Here is a 20,440-nt window from a genome sequence, read left to right on the forward strand (position 1 = left end):
CATGTTTTAATTGAGTATTCATTCTGCTTCCAATGGTTAGGGTATTCGATTCTGACAGGGGACTTACCTTGTCTAACATTCATGTCTTAATTTGCCACCAAGATGGGACTTGTCTTGTCTATCATGTCTTAACTTGCCAAATATTAGGATATCAATGTACATGTCTCTTTCTGTCAAGTAGGATGTCAGTTCCCAGGGAGGTCTTGGGAACTTAAACTTTACTTAACCACGACTCAAAATAAAAGTTTTATTTTAAATAGTCTCTTTTATCTCTTATGTTGGGGTACATCACAAGGGCAGCTTATAAAAGCAAATACTGTAAAAAACTTATATACAGGTGCAGGAAATGCTGCTGCTTGATTCGTTTGGGTCCAGGTTTATTGTGGGTAACTATACAAAGCAGTTTTACTACCTTCTCTTATGATTGGTTTCCAGGGGCACAGAATACAACAGAGTATGTAATCAACTTGGCATAGAAAGGTTCCTAGGAACAGCAGAAACACATGAGAAAGTTTTCTTATACTGGCAGGCCAGCCAAGTCACAGTTACCTAGGCTTTAGCATCCCATGTAGATCTTAACATTTCATCTAGGCCTTAATATTTTTTCTAGGCTTTAAGGATCACTTTTGATAGAAACAATAAAACTCCAAAATGGTTGTTTTGATTCTCTACTTTATTTTACTTTTTTTTGAATGTACCTAGAATATGTTGACTATGAAATATCTGGTAAAAAATAAAGTTATTGTTACAATAAGTGATGGCTTCAGCATGCTTTAAGGTGAGCCTGGTCCCTTGACTGAGTGATTGACCTCACCCAACTGGAAGGTGAAGTTTTTATCCCAGCTAGAAATTCTATTCTCTTGACTAGAAGAATTTTGTCTTAACAAGCCTGCAGTGATTATTTATTTTGGTTTGGTATTGTTTATTTTGTTTTTGAGGCAGGGTCTTTTACATTGCCTTGGTTGTCCTGGAACTCACTATTTATCATTTATCTGTCTGTCTGTCTATCTATCTATCTATCTGTCTATCTATCTATCTATCTATCTATCTATCTATCTATCTATCTATCTATCTCTCTCTCTCTCTCCCCACTTCGAATTTACAGAGATCCTCCTGTTTCTTTCTATAGTCCAGAGAGTAATCTTGCATAGCCTTGTTTTTGTTTTGCATGATATAAGTAGCAGATAGAAACAGCAGTACACAGTGGATCCTCAAACTGAAGTTTACAGTGCCCAGCAGAATTCAGCTAAGGAGGCCTGTTAATCTACGATGTTGAAGTTATTATTATTGCAAGGTTCTCTCTCTCTTCTATCTCTCTCTCTCTCTCTCTCTTTCTCTCTCTCTCCCTCCCTCTCTCTTCCCCTCTCTGTTGGGAGGCAGAAAGTCCTCTCTATTCTCTCCATGGACTAGTCAATCTTAGTCAATTGACTGTTGCTATGAAGTGACACCATGACCACTGCAACTCATATAAAAGGAAACATCTAATTTAATTGGGGCTTACTTACAGGTTCTGGGGTTACTCTATTACCAGCATAGTGGAAAACATAGCAGCACACAAGTGCTGGAGAAGGAGCTGAGAGTTCAAGATCCAGATCCACAGGTAGCAGGAAGAAGAAAAACACTGGACCTGGCTTGACCATTTGAAACCCCAAAGCCTATCCACCCAGTGACACACTTTCTCCAACAGGAACACGCCTACTGTAACAAGGCCACACCTCCTAGTAATGCCACTTCCTGATGAACAAGCATTCAAATTTATAAGCCTATGAAGGTCATTCTTATTTAAATCAGTCATCAATCTTTTACTTTACTGTTACTTTGTTTTAGAACCTGTAATCTAGAGAATTCAGAACACAGAAAACTGTAAGAGATGCCATCAACTTGTTCTTCTCCATAGCGTGTTTATATCATTGCGACTGGAAAACAGAAACAAAAGCAAGAGTGCCCAGGGCCTAGAAGTGCAAGAATGAAAGCAGACAAATGGCATGGAGCAAAGGAGTCTTGGGAAGGAAGAGGATATTTTAAAGAAAAACAGGCTTGAAGACACTGGGTAAAAGAGCAGGCATTAAGACTCAGCACAGACTGCTTCTCTAGCCTCCTTCCCACACAGTTGAATTGTCTTTGCTTTCAGCCAAGATGGAGACAAAATAACATGGTAAACTTTTGCTCGTGATGAGCTCAGTACCAGGATAAAAGAAGCCTGTCTTCCACCAAGACACACCTTCCTGTGTGATTCATGTACCTCACAGATTAAATGTGAAGCCACCCTCTTTCTTTAAAAAGACATGAGAGATGGATTAGTGTTCTAGAGAACTTACTGCTCTTGAAGAGGACTCGGGTATGGTTTCCAACCCTCACATGGCAGTTCATAATTGTCTATCTGTCTATAATTCCAGTTCTGGGGATCTTCTGACATTTTTGGGATTCTATATGCATGTGATACACACACACACACACACACACACACACACACACACACACACGCACGCACACACACACATACAATCAAGCATGCAGACACATATACACATAAAAGAAATATTAAAAAAGTATATTTGAGGTTAGCATAGATAAAAAAGACATACCAGTGGACTAGGCATGCAGGAAGAAAGGAGAAAAGCAAAGACTCATGAAGGAATTTCACCATGTCAATACAAGAAATATGAATCCATATCTTACCACACAAACTGCAACAGAAGACAAGTGATATCAAGTAGTGGAGCTAAGCTCCACTCAGCTCACAGACAAGGTGTTACTGGGAAAGGAACTCATGAAGGAAGTAAGAATGAGGTGTTCCCACTGCCAGTAGATGGAGCTATTGATTTGTTGCACAGAGAAACTGGGAGGATTCCTTTAGCATTGTTTTACTTCATTCAAGAATGGCATATATACAGTCACCAAAACTAGATAAGATTGATGAAGCTAAAAAATACATGCTGAAGGGGACCGGATATAGATCTTTCCTGAGAGACACATTCAGAGACATGTCCAATACAGAGGTCAATGCTAGCAGCAAACCACTGAACTGAGAACAGGACCCCCTTGGGGGGAATTACAGGAAGGATTGAAAGAGTTGAAGGAGCTTGCAACCCCATAAGAACAACAATGCCAAACAATCAGAGCTTCCAGGGACTAAACCACTACCGAAATCTGTACAGGGACTGACCCAGGGCTCCAACTATAATGCTCCAACTCTGCGTATGTAGCAGAGGATAGCTTTTTGTTGGGGCACCAGTGGAAGGGGAAGCCCTTGGTCCTGCCAAGGTTGGACCCCCCAGTGCAGGGGAATATGGGGGGGCAGTAAGGGGGATGGATGGGGGTAATACCCATATGGGGGAGGGAATGGAAGCTTATGGAGAGGAAAGTGGGAAAGAGAATAACATTTGAAATGTAAGTAAAGAAATTTATCTAATAAAAAATTAAAAAAATAAAAAAGAATGGCATAGGCTGTAATCAGGTGGATCTGGAAAATTCCCACTACAAACCTTTGAGCACAAGGACCTCTCTCTTCCAGGAAGAAAAAAGCTGCTTTAGTTCCTGGAACAGCTACAAGCCAAACTGTCATACAAAGTTACCTGTGGCTTCCAACTGACCCCCCCCGCCCCACCTTGGGAAAGTCTTGAACAGTACACTGAGTTCAATCTGAAAGTTGTTTCGCTCCACCAAATATGCACAGTACCCTGCCTAGTTACCATTGTGCAGATTCTGCCCCAATTGTTTGCAAGGTATATAATCCCCTGTTAAAATCTGCTCAGGGTTGTCTCCCTTTGAAGTGGGAGGACCCTGACATGTCAGAATTAAACTCCTCTTGCTATTACATTGATAACTGCCTCCGTGAGTCTCATTGAAGAGGTTCAATTTGCACCTCACGAAGAGAGCAACAATGTACTCACATTTAAAATAAATAAATAGATAGATCTATAAATAAATAATTAGATCTTTAAAAAGTTAATCCTGATTAAAAACCAGAGTAGCCTTACAAGGCAGTTTTACTTAGAAAAGCATCTGCTTGGGGGTCACAAGGTCTAGGGTAATATCAGACCTAAGTGCACTGTTTTGCTTCCTTCTTTAAACCCGATCCAAGCACTCCGAGGTTTTCTGAGGAAACATGTTTGAGAGGGAAGAAAAGAGAATCAGTGTGGGTCATGATGGAGGGAGGGAGAGAGGGAGAAAGAGAACGAGAAAGAGAGAGGGAGAAAGAAGAATGGAAGGAGGAAGGAAGAGAGAATAAGAGAGAGAGAATGAGAGAGAGAATGAGAAGACAGAAGTTAAACTGGGTTTTGGAAGGTCGCTTCTTCCACATTGTTCATGTCTCTGTAGCTCAGGCTACAGAATGGAGTGTATGAGCCTCTGGGGCAGCCAAAGACAAATTTCTTGTCTAGGGGAATTTATTTTATTTTCTTGGAGCATTTTTGGCCTGATTGTTTCTTATTTTGGTGCTTGGTGCTCAATCCTCTAAGAATTTCTAACATCTAAGTTGGGAATCCCTTAGATGTACAACCCTTCACTCAGGCACTCAAGTAACCTCCAGAAAACGGGACCACCAAGCAACTTTTACCTCACTCTGCAGTTTTCCTGGTTGCTGTGGTAGTTACCTGGGCTCTTTCCTCAGATTTCCAAGAAATTTTCTCTCCTGGTGTTATTACACATCCAAAAGAGAGTAGTTCACTTGAGGCTCAGGAGACCACAGCAACACAACGGGGATGTCTTTCTCCCATGGGAGGGTTTCTGATCTGAGTACTCTCCAAGATACATTTTTAATCCCAAAACTGTTGAAAACAAAGAGTGATCTCGATTGTGCACAAAAAGATAGGGGAACAAAGCAAATGCAGCTTGGCAAGGTGACCCCTCCCCCCTCCTGTTTTTGAGTAAGGATGTGCCAGGGCCCATCTTTTATCCTTGATGTAGGTGGTGACCATGTGTCAAACCATTGGTAGGAGCTCTGCTTCACACTCTACTACAGTTGGCTCCCCAACGCTAAGGGGAAAAGGAGGTTCAGGAGATATAAGTACTCAGTCAGGCTGATTACCTTTGACATAAACAACAAAAAACAACTCTTTTCTCCCAATAGAAGTACACCATTCACCATGCTGATCTTCAACTTCTTCCTAGTTCACAAAATTCCACATTTATTTTACAAAACCCAAAGCGCTACAGAAAGAGTAGCGCTCTTCCGAGATTTTCAAAGCAGTTAAATATTCATTCCCCTGCTTTTTGCTACAGCATCTTCTTTGTTTTCAGCTGCCTTCCATCTCCATTGGGTGCAGGAGATCTGGGTTGGGGCTGAGGAATGAAACAAAAATCTAGAAGTGGCATCGTTCATGGAATCACAATGTTGTTGAATGGGAAGTTTCTGTCTTGGGGGTTGGGGATTTAGCTCAGTGGTAGAGCGCTTGCCTAGGAAGCGCAAGGCCCTGGGTTCGATCCCCAGCTCCGAAAAAAAAAAAAAAAGAACCAAAAAAAAAAAAAAAAGGGAAGTTTCTGTCTTGGTGTAGTGATTGATGCTGGCCCAGATCATCCTGCCAGGTGGGTGAAGTGGCAATGACTTGCTCCTCTTTCCCAGGAGGAACCCATTGTCTTCACTCTGGCTATGGCACTCTGTAGCATGCATTATCCCTTTAGTACACTGTCTCAGTTAGGCTTTCTCTATACTGCTAGCAGCCATTATCCAAAATGATTTCTTTCTGCTCAGCTACAGACATGCTATTTCTATTTCTAACTGGCAACAGCTTGTCACCTGTCTGAGATATCTCTTTTTTACAATGAAGTTCTTATGGCAGTCTTTTGCATAAACTGACCAATATTTTCCACTGTAGTTAGAATAAATGGCAAACTTTGTAATGGCCTCCATGGCTTCCTGTGTCTGTCCCAGCCTCCAGTTACATGCCCTCCTTACTACAAGGCACAGACACACCTTGCCTTTTCAAAAACACTTCAGACTCATTTTCATTTGCTGTGACCTGGTTCCTTCTTTTCACTAAGGGCTCAGTCTCAGGGGGGGTCCTTCCCACCTCTGCCTTCTCCCACCCACACAGTCTCATTTTTATCACATCTCCATTCTGTTTTATTCCAAAGAAAGAGTCACAGTAAAAACTCATGCATAGATTATTATTGTTAAATTTGTTTTCCAACTTTCCATTTAAACATAATTCCCATGAGTCAGGGGCAACCTTTATGTGTTTTCCATCATATTTCCCTCAAGTGTAGAAAGATGTGTGTCAGTAAATACTGACTAGGTGAGGACAATATATCAACACCAAAGATTAATCATCAGTGGGATTTCTGCTCCTGTGCTAAGCAGATAAAGAAAAGATATTACACAGAATGCAGTATAGGAGTGGGACCTTAGGCCCTGCATTCTTCCAAAAAAAGTCTCAAAATTATTGATATAGGCAAATAGAAACAAGTAATTATTTTAATATGCAATATTTAGTTACTACAGTTAATTTGATAAGCCACTCTTAATGATGAATTTGCAACATTTTTCCCTGTTACATCAACTGGGAAGAAATAAAATACAAACAATTTTATCTGGGGAAAGCCTTTAATTCCAGAATTTAGGATATTGAGGCCTAAGTGTTGAGAGTTCTAGGACATCTTAGGGAAAATGATGAGCCATCTTAGGGTTTCTATTGCTGTAAAGGGACATCATAACTATAGCAATTCTTATAAAGCAACACATTTACTTGGGTGTGGCTTACCATTCAAAGGTATAATCCATTATTGTCATGGGATAAAGCACGGTGACTTGAGAAGGAGTGGACAGTTCTATATCTGGATGTAACATGTAGTTTCTACTACCCCACTTTAAGCTCTGGGTAGTCTGCACTACCAGCCCCTGCCCAGGTTCCCTTGGATCTGAAGATGAAAGACAGACAGACAGACAGACAGACAGACACACACACACACACACACACACACACACACACACACGAACACTAACTCATTTTTAACCTGCTTTATGCATCAGTGGCTGGGCTCTTCTAAGCCTCCCATGGCTAGCATGCTCTTCTCTGTATTCCTTGCTCAACTTTCAAAATCAGACCTCAAGTTAGTTGCTGCCTAGTTACCTTCTCCTTGCTCAGCATCCTAGTTCTGCCTCCAGTTTAGTTGCATTTTTAATTTCCTGCCTGTTACCCCAGGCTTAGCCAAGGAAATAGTCAATGACCACTCTACCTGAGATCTCAGGTGGCTGGTGGCTCTCTCTCTTTCTCTTCAAAGCAGAACTTATTCTCCTTGAATGCCTGTGGGAACCTGGAAGTCCTACCTCTATCACCCAACCATTGGCCACTGGCATCTTTATTGATTGATCAAGAACCAATTGGGGAACAGGAACTTCAGCATTCACATGCAGATTCTGGGTCAAAGCATCAGAACCACTCCCTACACCTGGATCCGCAGGCAGCAAGCAAAGAGCTGGACTGAGTTTCTGAGACCTGAAAACCCCACTGCTAGTGACACACCTGCTCTAACCTACTTCAACAAGGCCACACCTCCCAATAGTGTCATTCCCTATGGACCTATGGGAGCCATCCATTTTCATTCAAACCACAAGAGATAGTCTCAAGCGATGATAAAAATGGAAAACAAAAACTAAACTAACAATACTGGAAGTAAAACTGGAATCAAATATACACATAATTTGGGGCGATACTTGGCCTGTACTGGAGTTTAGGAAAAATAAGTATTAGTTCTCCAACAAAATTATAGGATTCACTTTCTTTTTTTTTCTTTTTTAAAGATTTATTTATTTATTATATATAAGTACAATGTAGCTGTCTTGAGATATACCAGAAGAGGGCATCTGATCTCATTACATATGGTTGTGAGCCACCATGTAGTTGCTGGGATTTGAACGCAGGACCCCTGGAAGAGCAGTCAGTGCTCTTAACCTCTGAGTAATCTCTCTAGCCCAGGACTCACTTTCTTTAGCCCTTAACCTCAAACCTATCCCAATTCCTTTTCCTATTTTTGTTTCAATGTTTTTTTTTTTCCGGAGCTGGGGACCGAACCCAGGGCCTTGCGCTTCCTAGGTAAGCGCTCTACCACTGAGCTAAATCCCCAGCCCCTGTTTCAATGTTTTAAGAGATGAATACCCACCTGCGAGCACCAATCTTCTTGATAATTTTGGGGAAATATTTGGACACTGGTCTAGTTTGATTTCAATGACAAACTGCTAACCAAAAGCACCTTGGGAGGAATAGGTTCATTGGACATCTACTTCTACATCACAGTTCAACACTGAGGGAAGCTAGGAAAGGAACTAAAGACAGAATCCTGGAGGCAAGAATTGAAGCAGAAGGCATGGATAAAAGCTACTTACTGACTTGCTTCCCATAGATTGCTATTTGCTTTTTTATATAACCAAGGACAACTCACCTAGAGGTGCTACCACCTCCAGCATGTTGGCCTCTCCCACAGAAATCACTAGCCAAGAAAATCCCCACTAGGCATGTGCATAGGCAATCTGACGGAGGTAATCACTTAGTAGTGACTGATTTTCCTAGGTGTCTCTAGTTGGTCTTGAGTAAACTAACAAGAAAATACACAGTGCATTCCTGATTTCTTAAGTCCTATATTTTCATAGGAGTTTTATGCTAGAACACTGACATGCCTCTAACATTATTATTATGCAAGTCCAATCTCCAGGGTTGTGTTTGATAGTTTTATGTCAACTTGACACAAGCTATAATTATGTGAAGAGAGGGAATATCAATTAAGAAATGACTCCATAAGATCCAGTTATAGGGCATTTTTCTTAATTGGTGATTGATGGGTGAGGGCGCAGAACATTGTAGGTAAGGACACTCCTAAGCTAGGTCTCTATAAGAAAGCAGGCTGAGAAAACATGGGAAGCAAGCCAGGAATCAGCACCTCTTCATGGCTTCTGCATCAGCTTCTGCCTCCAGGTTCTTGCCCTATTTGAGTTCCTATTCTGACTTCCTTTGATGATGAATAATAATATGGAAGTATAAGCCAAATAAAAACCTTTCCTCCCCAATTTGCCTTTTGGCCATGATGTTTTGTCTCAGCAATAGACGCTAACAAGACAAGTTGGTACCAGGATAGCAGAGTATTGCTGTAACAAACCTGACCAGGCTGCATGCTGGAAGATAGTGCTAAAAGCAAATTGAACTTTGGGGCCCAGCTCAAGTTTCACAAGAGAAGAATATTAGTAAGTAGCCTAAAGAACATTCTTGTGATACTCTGAGAAAATATGGCTGCCTTTTGCCTTTTTACCAAAAAAAAAAAAAAATCTACCTGAAATTGAAGAGTTTTGGATTAATGGTATTGGCAAAAGAGATTTCAAGACAGTTTAGTATTGACTGTGTTACGTGGTTATTTGCGGCCATTCTCATGCAAATCTGTAATGCAAACTAGCAAACTAAGCAAGGAAAAATACAAAATGTACATTATGAGCGCCAGAAAATGTAATGATGCTAAGTTTAGTGCTCAAAGAGATAAAAAGTTTAAAGAAAAGTCTAGGTGAATAAAGGGAGTGGGGAACCTTAGGGTAAGATTTCACTCAGCTAAGCTTCTAACCTATGAACAGAAATAAAGGAAACCTTAAGCAGTGAAGGAGACCATCAAAAACAGAAAGCAAACAAGTGAAAATGTTTTTGAATGAGAAGGTCAAGTTCCAGCCTCAGCAAGCAGAAAAACTTGGCAGTGCTGTTCATGTGATTCTGGCTATAGAGTCAAGGATACAAGAAAGGGGTGGTAAAATCCCCCTCCATAGCTAAGGAAAGCCATTGAGGCCAAGAATGTGTCAGAAGTGTCCCTGTATTGGAGCCCAGAGAGGGCATTATTTGAAGAGGTGAAGGTGAAGCCTGTATTGCTTTGGAGATCCTCAAATTTTTGAGATGCCAGAGCCATGGTGTCATGGTTTAAATATTCTTGACTCAGGGAGTTGCACTATTTGGAGGTGTGGTCTTGTTGGAATAGGTGTGTCATTGTGGGATTGGGCTTTTACACCCTAGTCCTAGCTATCTGGAAGTCAATCTTCCACTACAAGACTTCAAATGAAGATCTAGTAGATGTAGATACAGCTCTGTCTGTATCATGCCTGCCTAGATGCTGTCTTACCCCCTCCTTGATGATGACAGACTGAACCTCTGAACCTGTAAGCCATCCCAGTTAAATGTTGTCCTTGATAAGACTTACCTTGGTCATGTTGTCTGTTTACAGCAGTAAAACCCTAACTAAAACAGTAGTTGGTACCAGGAGTGGGGTGTTGCTGTAATAGGCCTGGTCATGCATTTGTTTGGAAGAATGTGGATTTTGGGACTTGGGATTTGGAAAGCAGTGGAATGCCTTAAATGGGGCATAATGAGCTATCCTAGTAGGAATATGGAAGACTTTGTTACTGAGAGTGATTTACATTATGTGGACCTGGCCCAAGAGAATTCAGTGGAGAATTTCAATATGTGGTCTAGAGACTGTTTTGTGTTATTTTGGGAAAAATTCAGTCTGCTTTTTTGTCATTGTAAGAGTCTGCCTGAGGCTAAGGTGAAGAGATTTAGATTAATTGCTTTGAAAAAGGAAGTCTCAAAATAGCCTGGTGTAAATTCTTTTGTGTGGTTATTAAAGTACACTTTTATGAAGAGCATTTTAATGAAAAGGAGCAAGTTGACAAAGGAAAAATTCAAAATATATAGTCTGAGTATTAAAGGGATACCAGGAAGTGAAATGGAGCTGAATCCTATGTTCAAGAATATTAAATTGAATTAAGGGCATAATGACCTTGGGGCAAGATGCCATCCAACTAAATTTAGGACCAGGCACAATAGTTAAACCTTTAATCCCAGGTGGCAGCATTGAATTGCCAGAGACAACATGATCATAGTTATTATAATGAGCAGCATAGAAAAAACAATGTTTATAATGAAATATCTCATAATGGTCAGCAAAGGAGATGTGACATTTATTATGGCATGACTCATTTGGAACTTTGGTACTGGCTAATCAGTCATGGTGTTTCCAGGCATAAAATAGATAGGAAGCCCACTGTATGTCTGTTTGATCTGTATAAACAGAAAATTTATCAAACAAATGAAAGAAAGGCTACATTAGATCATGGCAAAAGGCAATCTCAGCCAGTGAATCAATTTCCAGACTTGAGTCAGTTTGCAGACCCCTTGAATGAAGGGGTGGCTAGGTTTCCCTGAGGAAGGATCTTGGTAAAACGCCTAAAAGTTTTGTTGTTAGTCTATCTCTAGTTCTTCCCCAGATGAACCTATGTCCTTTTACAAGGGTAACTGAACACTGGGGAAAAGGAAGTAATCAGACTTTCCATGTCTATTGGATACTGGTTCTGAATTGATGCTGATCTCCGAAGACCCCAAGATGTTCAAGATGTCTGAGCAATGGACAATCTGCTGAGGAAAGCTGCTAACAGAGAGTGGAACCACCCTAGGAGAAAGAGGTTTGTTGCAGTGAACAAAGATGAAAAAGGAATTGGAGATCTGAAGACCATTTACATTAGACATGGAAATGAAGAGTTTGGACTTTGTCCAGCTGGTTTCCTATCTTGCTTTGGGGATTACGGTTAAGTGATTGGATGAATCTCAGAAGAGATCTTGAACTTTGGACAATTGACATTGTAGAGACTATTATAGCCTATGGGGGCTTTGGAAGTTGGATTAAATGTATTTTGCATTATGCTGTGTTTAGGTATGGCCCCCATAAACTCATATGATTGAACAAGCCTATGGGAGGTCAGGGAGTGGAATGCCATGATTTGGGTATGCTTGGCCCAGGGAGTTGCACTATTTGGAGGTGTGGTCTTGTTGGAATAGATATGTCACTGTGGGCTTGGGCTTTTACACCTTAGTCCTAGCTATCTGGAAGTCAGTCTTCCACTACCAGACTTCAAATGAAGATGTAGAATTCTCAGCTCTGCCTGTATGATGCCTGTCTAGATTCTGCCCTGTTCCTACTTTGATGTTGACAGAGCGAACCTCTGAACCTATAAGCCACCCCAGTTAAATGTTGTCCTTGATAAGACTTGCCTTGCTCATGGTGTCTGTTTACAGCAGTAAAACCCTAACTAAAACATATGGGATACCTCTTGAGGAAAGCTGAAGACTGTAACTGCATGATTTTCTACTCACACCCTAGTTCCTGAACAAAAACTTTGAGATTTAATTATTTAATAAGAGATGCCCAGGCCTTAAATTTGTGCTTGTTCCCATACTACCTCATAACTTATATATCCTGTTTATTCTGTGTTCAACCATATGGATGGCTATTTCTCAGTTTTTAAAAAAGATTTATTGTTTTTTTTTCTTTTCTTTTTTTTTTGGAGCTGGGGACCAAACCCAGGGCCTTGTGCTTGCTAGGCAAGCGCTCTACCACTGAGCTAAATCCCCAACCCCTTATTGTTTATTTTATGTATGTGAGTATACTGTCGCTATCTTGAGACACACTGGGAGAGGGCATAGGATCCCATTACAGATGGTTGTGAGCTACAATGTGGTTGCTAGGAATTGAACTCAGGACCTCTGAAAGAGTAGTCAGTGTTCTTAACTGCTGAGCCATCTCTCCAGCCCTCTTCTTGAGCAAGTTTTTTTATGTTGGATTCCTCAGAGTGTTGGTAGTGAATCTTCTGGCCTTTGACTAGTTCCCAGAGTTCCTATCTCTCTACTAAAATTTACACCCTAAATTTCCCACCTTTTGCCAATAGGCTATCAGCTATTTATTGAGGGGTGATGCTTTCACATAGTATAATTAAGGATTCTAGGGGTTTTTGCCAGCCTTACACCCACTGCCTCAGGTCAAGACTAGGCCAAGAACCAGCTTCCCACCATGGGTCAAAGCTAGGCCAAGTTCCATTATCCAACCACAGTTCTAGGGGGAGCAGGAACATTCTTGAAAAAGTGAAAAATGTACTGACTGATGGTCACCTGACCCTCTTGTCTCAGACAGAGTTTGAATGCATGTCAGATGCTTGCTAGCCAATAGATTCAAAGATCAATATGCTTAGCCAATAAGGTTAAACTGTAACCTTGCTGATGTAACCTGTACCACTAAAAAGTATAAAAATTGCTTGTTATAGCCATTCAGGGTTGCCTTCTAGTCACTTGCCACAGGAGGTTGATTGAGGATCAATCCCTGATGCACCAGAAGAAATAAATCTCTTGCATTTGCATCAAATTCCATTCTCATGTCTCACTTGGGGTGGGAGGAGTGTCTCCCAGTAGATAAGACTCACTTTGAATCTTACATTTGGTGTGTTGGCCAGCAAGCAAGGCCCCCTATGAGATTTTAAGGAATGGTGGTCGGTGAAACAGCTCAAGCTTGATGTCATGTACCATGGTTGTCTGTATCTATGTTGTGTGTATCCATGTTTTCTATCTTGCTTTTGGTTTGCTCATGAGCATCTGTAAGGCTTAGAGAGTCTCTGGCCTTGTACAGTCAAATTGCAGCTGGCAGACATGCCTTAAAGTTGTGACCAGGTAAGTCTGTGACTGCAGGGAGTTTGGAGGATGCTTCATGCCCCCACACCTGGAGGGAGTCAGGAGGACTCTGCTCTTTTTGGAACATGTTAGACTCAATAACAGCATAAGTTGGCCAAGTCACCTGATTACATGGTTTCTGTGCCCATGGCAGGGGCAAGCTGTCTGTGTATTGATTGTCTTTCTCTTTGTTTTTGGACTTCAGTATCAGCAGGAGCCAATCGAGTCTTGCTCTGCAAGGGTGAGCTGTTTGAATTTTGATTGTCTTTCTCTGTGTTCTTGGACTTCGACTTAAGCTATTTTTGGACATGAGACAGACTGAATCTAACCTATTAAACATCCTAGTTAACCACTGGAGGGAGGTTGGGGAAAGAGGAGAAAACTTGTCAGTAGTAGTAAAGAAGGGAAGGTTAGTTACTTTCTGCTCCTCCAAATTGCCCACCTTTGGAGTAGGGTGGCCACCTGTAGAGACCTTTGACTTTCAGGTGATCTAAGAAATAAAGGAAAGAGTCTTTAGACTAGCATCCCTCAGCCACCCAGACCAAGTGCCCTATATAGTTACCCAGAAGGATTTAGTAAAGGACCTCATCCCTTCCCTTGGATAAAAGCTTTTTTTGTCTCCAAGACTGTCCCAGGTCCTGGTCATGAAGGAGAAGAATCTCATAGAGAACAACGAGTCTGTGAAGAACATCATCATCTAGGACCCTTCCACAGCAGTTCTGATACTGATGGATCCTCCACCCCCTTACCTCCCTACCATGGTCCCAGTTCCCACAGCCCCTCCTCAAGGATCTCCCTTGAGCCCTCATACAGCATGCCTTTATCCCCCACTTCTTCTGGTCCCAGCAAGGCGGAGGGTGGGGAAGGACCCTCAGAACTGGGACTGGCCATGGGAACCTGGAGCAAAAGGGCCACTTCATCTGATACAACAGTGGCCCACCCCCTCTGATCCTGCAGGCCCATAGATGAGGATTTCAATCAGGCCATGCAATATTAGCCTTTCTTTTCAGCTGACTTGTATAACTAGAAGGCCCAATACCCCCCTTTTCAGATAACATCAAGGGGCTGATTAATCTCAGACTGTTTTATTTACTCATCAGCCCACCTGGGATGATAGCCAACAACTCATGAGAGTGCTCTTCATGACTGAAGATTGAGAGAAGATAGCAGGAAGCCAGAAAAAATGTCCCCTCAGATATGGGGGCACCAACAATTGACCAGGCTGCCATTGACAGGGGATTTCTGCTGACTAGACCTGACTGGGACTTTAATACAGCAGGAGGTAAGGATCACCTGAAGGTCTATCACCAGATTCCATTGGCAGGGCTCAAGGGAGTTGAAGGATGACCCAGCCATTTGACCAAGGTACATGAAGTTAAGCAGGGCCAGATGAGCACCCTTAACCTTTCTAGAGTGGCTCTTGGGAGGAATTCCACCAATATACACCCTATGACCCAAGCAGTGAGGAGCACAAAGCTACTGTAACTTTGGCTTTCATAGACTAGACTAGTAGAGATATCAGGAAAAAGCTTCATGGGCTAGAGGGACTACAGGATAAATCTTTGAGGATTTAGTACAGGTTTCTGAGATAGTCTACCATAACAGGGAGACAGAGAAGGAGCAAAAAAAAAAAAAAGAGAGAGAGAAAAGAAGATAAAAGGGAGATTGAAAAATATGACAGGAAAGGAATTTACAGAAAATCTTGGGTACAGTAGTTAGGGAAAGGAGAGAAGAGAGACTACAACCAAAGAGAAACAGAAAACCCCTTGAAAAGGACCAGTGTGCATATTGCAAGGAGAGGGGCCACTGGGCCTGAAAGTTTCCCAACAACCAGAAGCCAGGGGCAGGAAATTCCAGGCCTTGGGTAAAGCACCTGCAAAGGTGAAGGTGTTAGCCCTGAGGGAAGAGAGCAAATAGGGAGGACAGGGTTCAGACTCCCTCCCCAAGCCCAGGGTAACTTTGAAAGTGGGAGGGAAGCCCAACCAATTCTTGATAAATACTGGGCCCAATACTCAGTTCTCCTCCAAACTGATGGGCCAGTCTCCAGCAAAAAAGGTCCAAGAAGCCACTGAGACTAAACAGTATTCATGGACTACCTGAAGAATTGTAGACCTGGGTGTGGGCTGGGTATCCCACTCATTCATGGTCATCCCTGACTGCCCTTATCCCTTGCTCAAGAGATATTTGCTTTCCAAAATGGGATCTCAGATCCACTTCCTTCCCAAGGGCCATCAACTGATGGGACCTGCTGAAGAACCTGTCCAGGTTCTTACTATTAGGCTGGAGGACAAATATAAATTGTTAGAGATTAATACCCAAAAGACAGAGGATATTGCTTGGTGGCTGGGAAAGTTTCTTCTTACTTGGGCTGAAATGGCTGGGCTAGGTCATGTGTATCTATAGCCTGTGTATGTGGAGCTTAAGACCTAGGTTGATCCTGTCTCAGTGTACCAGCACTTGATGTCGTGGTGGGCACAAGAAGGAATTAAGCCACACATCTCATGGCTTCTTCACTTTGGGGTGTTGCTTAGTGCTGATATGCCTGGAACATACTGCTCCTGCCAGATTAGAAGCTGGGCAGTAATGATTATCTCCCAGTCCAGCACTTAAGAGATGTAAACCATGATAGAGTGGCTGACATCCACTTTACAGTGCCTAACCCTTACCGTCTGTTGAGTTCTTTGTCACCTTCCAGAATTTGGTACACAGTTTTAGACTTGAAAGGTGCTTTCTTCTGCCTGACCTTGGCATCCCAAAGTCAAGAATACTTCACCTTTGAATGGAAAGCCCCAGAGGATGGGATCACCAGTCAGCTGACATGGACTAGATTATCCACTGGTTGGGGTCAATCTGGCCACCTTGCTGCCCAATCCCAACTTGGAGCCACCACGACACAAGTATCAAATACTGGAAGAAGCCCATGGGTGGAGGAAAGACCTCTCTGACCGAACCCTTCCAGGAGCTGAGGCTACCTGGTTTACAGACAGGAGAAGTTTTCTTCATGAAGGTCAGATAGGGAGCTGCCGTGGTGGATAGCCCAAATGTCATCTAGGCTGGCTGAAATGCTAACTCCCCACACACCCCCTTTCTCCACAGTTCAGTGCAGAAAGTGGAGCTAATTTTCCTTGGACCTTGGGGCCAGCAAGAATTTTTTTCACAGCTCATGTTCACGGGGCTATATACTAAGAGAGAAGACTCATATCAGAGGGAAAAGAAATAAAAAACAAGCAGGAAATCTTGGAACTCTTGGATGCTCTGATGAAGCCAGCAACTGTGAGTATTATTCATTACCTGGGACATCAGAAGCAATAACTAGGCAGATCAAGTGGCTCAAGAAGTGGCTATGCAGGAGCCTGTCCTGGTTATGGACCTACAAGAGACAACAGCTGGGAAATAGTACTGGACTAAGAAATGGTCTCAATTAGTATATACTGAAAAAAAGAGGACTCACATTGCTAGCCACCCTATCCACTACTGCCTAGAAAAGCAAAGACAATGGTGCACTCAAGGGAAAAACTATACTCCCCAGAAAACAAGCTGAGGAATTACTTGACCAAATGCATAGATGCAATTAGGGGATAAGAAGCTCAGCTAAGCAGTCAAAGGATCTAAGGTATAAGTAATGAACCTTAGGTTTTTAACCAGAGAGACAGTAGAACAGTGTAAGGTATGTCAGCAAGTAAACGCTTATACAACCAAGAGAAAACAGGGCAAGAGACCTAAAAGAGAACGACCTGGGGTATATTGGGAGGTCGATTTCACAGAAGTTAAGTCAGGAAAATATGGTTACAAATGCCTCCTAGTGTTTTCTTTAGATACTTTCTCTAGATTGGTTGAGGCTTTCCCTACCAAGCCAGAAACAGCTACCCTGGTAGCCAAGAAGATATTAAAAGAAATTTTCCTGAGGTTCGGGGTGCCCAAGTTAATTGGACAATGGTCCTCCTTTTTTTCCAAGGTAAGTCAGGGATTGGCAAAGATATTGAGAACTAATCAGAAGCTCCATTGTGCATACTGTTCCCAGAGCTCAGGGCAGGTAGAGAATGAACAGAAACCTAAATTAGACCTTAATTAAATTGACCTTGGAGACTGGTGCTGACTGAGTGGTGCTCCTTCCCCAGCCCTGTTCCAAGCCTGGAACATCCCCTACCATTTTAACTTGACCCCTTTGAGATCCTGTTTGGCTCCCTAACTCCCTTGGTGTTCCCCCTGAACCATCCCCCTGCCCCCAGGTTTCCCAACTCATTGATAGGAACCTCTTCTTGAGGCTCCAAGCCTTTCAGTCAATCCAACATGAGATTTGGCTCAAACTGTCTTCCTTACATGCTCCAGGAATGCCAAAGACCACTCACCATTTCCAGACTGATGACTGGGTCTACATCCAGAGGCATCAGGCACAATTGTTGGAACCCTGGTGGAAGAGACCCTTCCTGGTACTGTTAACCACTTCAACAGTCCTCAAGGTGGATGATATTGCGGCCTTGGTGTATGTGTTTGGTGTGAAACCTGCAGACACCCCACTTCCCAGGGACTCCTGCTGCTGCCATGTGCCCATCAAACCTGGACCATGGTTTGGATCTCAGAACCCATGTCTGGTAGTTAACAATTCTCTCTCTCTCTCTGTCTCTGTCTCTGTCTCTGTCTCTGTCTCTTTCTCTCTCTCTCTCTCTCTCTCTCTCACACACACACACACACACACACTCACACACACAAACACACATATGAGTTTAACATTGAGTTTGACATTTGTGTGTGTGTGTGTGTGTGTGTGTGTGTGTCTGTGTCTGTGTCTGTGTCTGTGTATGTTGTACATGCACATGTTTGTGTAGGTCAGTGGATAACTTGAGGAAGTTAGTTTTCTTCTTCCACTATATGGATACTAAAGATTGCACTCAGGCCATTAGGTATTGGGTAAGTACCTTTTCCCACTAAGCTACATCACTGTTATACCCAGAAATGATGTTTTGGGCACCTATTCAATGTTGTGGTCAATACTGATTGTCATTTCAACAGGTTCTAGAATCACCTTAGTTGCAACTCTCCAGAGGAATCTGTGGGGAATTTTCTATATTAGATTATTTGAGATGGGAAGACCCACCCCAAACACAGACAGAACTCGTCTATGGGCTGGGTCTTCAGCCAAAGAAGAGCTGAAAGATGAAAGCAAGTTGAACATGAATAGTCATTGTTGTCTTCTTCCTGTCTGCAAAGGCAATGTGACCAATTATCTCACATGCCCGCTGCCATGGCTTCTTTTCCATGAAGAACTGTAAGCTCAGATAAACCTTTCCTTTCTCAAAAGCTTTTGTCAAAGCAGCAAGACAAGTAACTAACATATTCAGTGGCATCTCCTTTAGTGAAATCACACCAATCTCTACCTTAGGTCTCCCAAACTAAACTTGTGTCAAAGTAGCTTACTAAAATTTCATGTATTTTGCTAATTAGATATCCTTTTAGGCAAGCTCTTTGATAGTGTCTGAAATATGCTATCATATGTTTTCATTTTTGGAGAATCTCTCAGTTATTTAGGTTGGTATTGACATGAAATAATTAACTATATTTTTTATTATACAGGTCACCAATTATTTGAAAACTTTAGTATAGGTTATGTGCCTGATGTGCATGAAGGGATGGGGTACATGTGCCTCAGTACCTATGGGAGGTCAGAGGACAACTGTTTGGAGTTTGTTTTCTTTCTACCTGTATTACCATTCTTACACAGCAAACTTTTTACTTGCTGGTCCATCTGAAACTGACTTTCCTCTTCTGTCCGTGGTTGCACATTTACTCACCTGTGTACCCCTGTGCTTACTCCTTAGAATCCTAGTATATTTATACACATCAAAAACTGAATTACAATCCCAACAAATACTAAATATATGTCCTTTTGTCTTACTTGCTTTTTCCATGCAATGGTCTGCTTAGAAACATTAAATATCTGTGCAAATAAGTCTATTTATTTCTTGTAGTAGCTAAATACTATTGTATAAAGTATGTATCACAGTGGACTTAACTATTTCTATTGTACTAAATAAACACACATACAACCCAGCTGTTTTACTATTTCCAAAAATCAGAAAGTAGTTATTAGTTTTATTTTATTTTTATTTTTTGGTGCTTAATCCGACTTGAACATATCTGATATTTATTTATATTAAATTATATTAATACTATTTCTTCTTTGCAGCTATGAGGCTTGAACCCAGGACCTGGCACATGCTAAAAACATATTCTTCCATTGTGTCCATCCTCAGGCTTTGGCTCTTTGAGTCAGGATTCCACAGGGTAACTTAGGCTGACTTGGACCTCCCTACAGTAACTAGGCAATATTCTCCTGCCTCAGCCCCCTTAGTGCTGAGATTACAGGGGCATGTCACTCTGCTTGGATATGATTACATTCTTTTTATTTATTTACTTTTGGGCTTTTGATGCAGCATCTCTCTGTTGTAACCCTGGCTGTCTTGGAACTAGCTCTGTAGACCAGGTTGGCCTCAAACAGAGATCCACCTGCCCCTGCCTCCAGAGTGTTGAAGGTCTGTGCCACCTCTCTTGGCAAGACTACACTCTTTTCATTATTTAATTCTTATAAAATTCTTTATTCTTTTATTTTCTGTGATAGTTTAATCACTTATATAGTTTTTCTAAAATACTTAAGTCATGCTTGCTCTTATTCTCTAAATAAACTAGAAACTACTTGTCAATATAGGGGAAATGGCAGTTGTCTTACACTCATAGATTAATTTGGGTTTGTAACTTCTCAAAATAAAAAGGCTCCTACATTTGTTGTTGTTGTTTTGGTTTTTTTGGTTGTTGTTTTGCTTTCAACTTTCTTTGTTACAGATATCTACAGATTCTATCTTTACTGTTGCTTGGATATTATAGGCAGGGACTTTTTGTTACACTATTATGTAATTTATTGTTGTTATATAGAAAGTTCTTATTTTCATTGCATGTTTATCTATTAAGAAGGAAGCTTGTATCTGAGA

Source organism: Rattus norvegicus, chromosome 5, assembly GCF_036323735.1.
Source record: "Rattus norvegicus strain BN/NHsdMcwi chromosome 5, GRCr8, whole genome shotgun sequence".
In the NCBI taxonomy this organism is placed as follows: domain Eukaryota; kingdom Metazoa; phylum Chordata; class Mammalia; order Rodentia; family Muridae; genus Rattus; species Rattus norvegicus.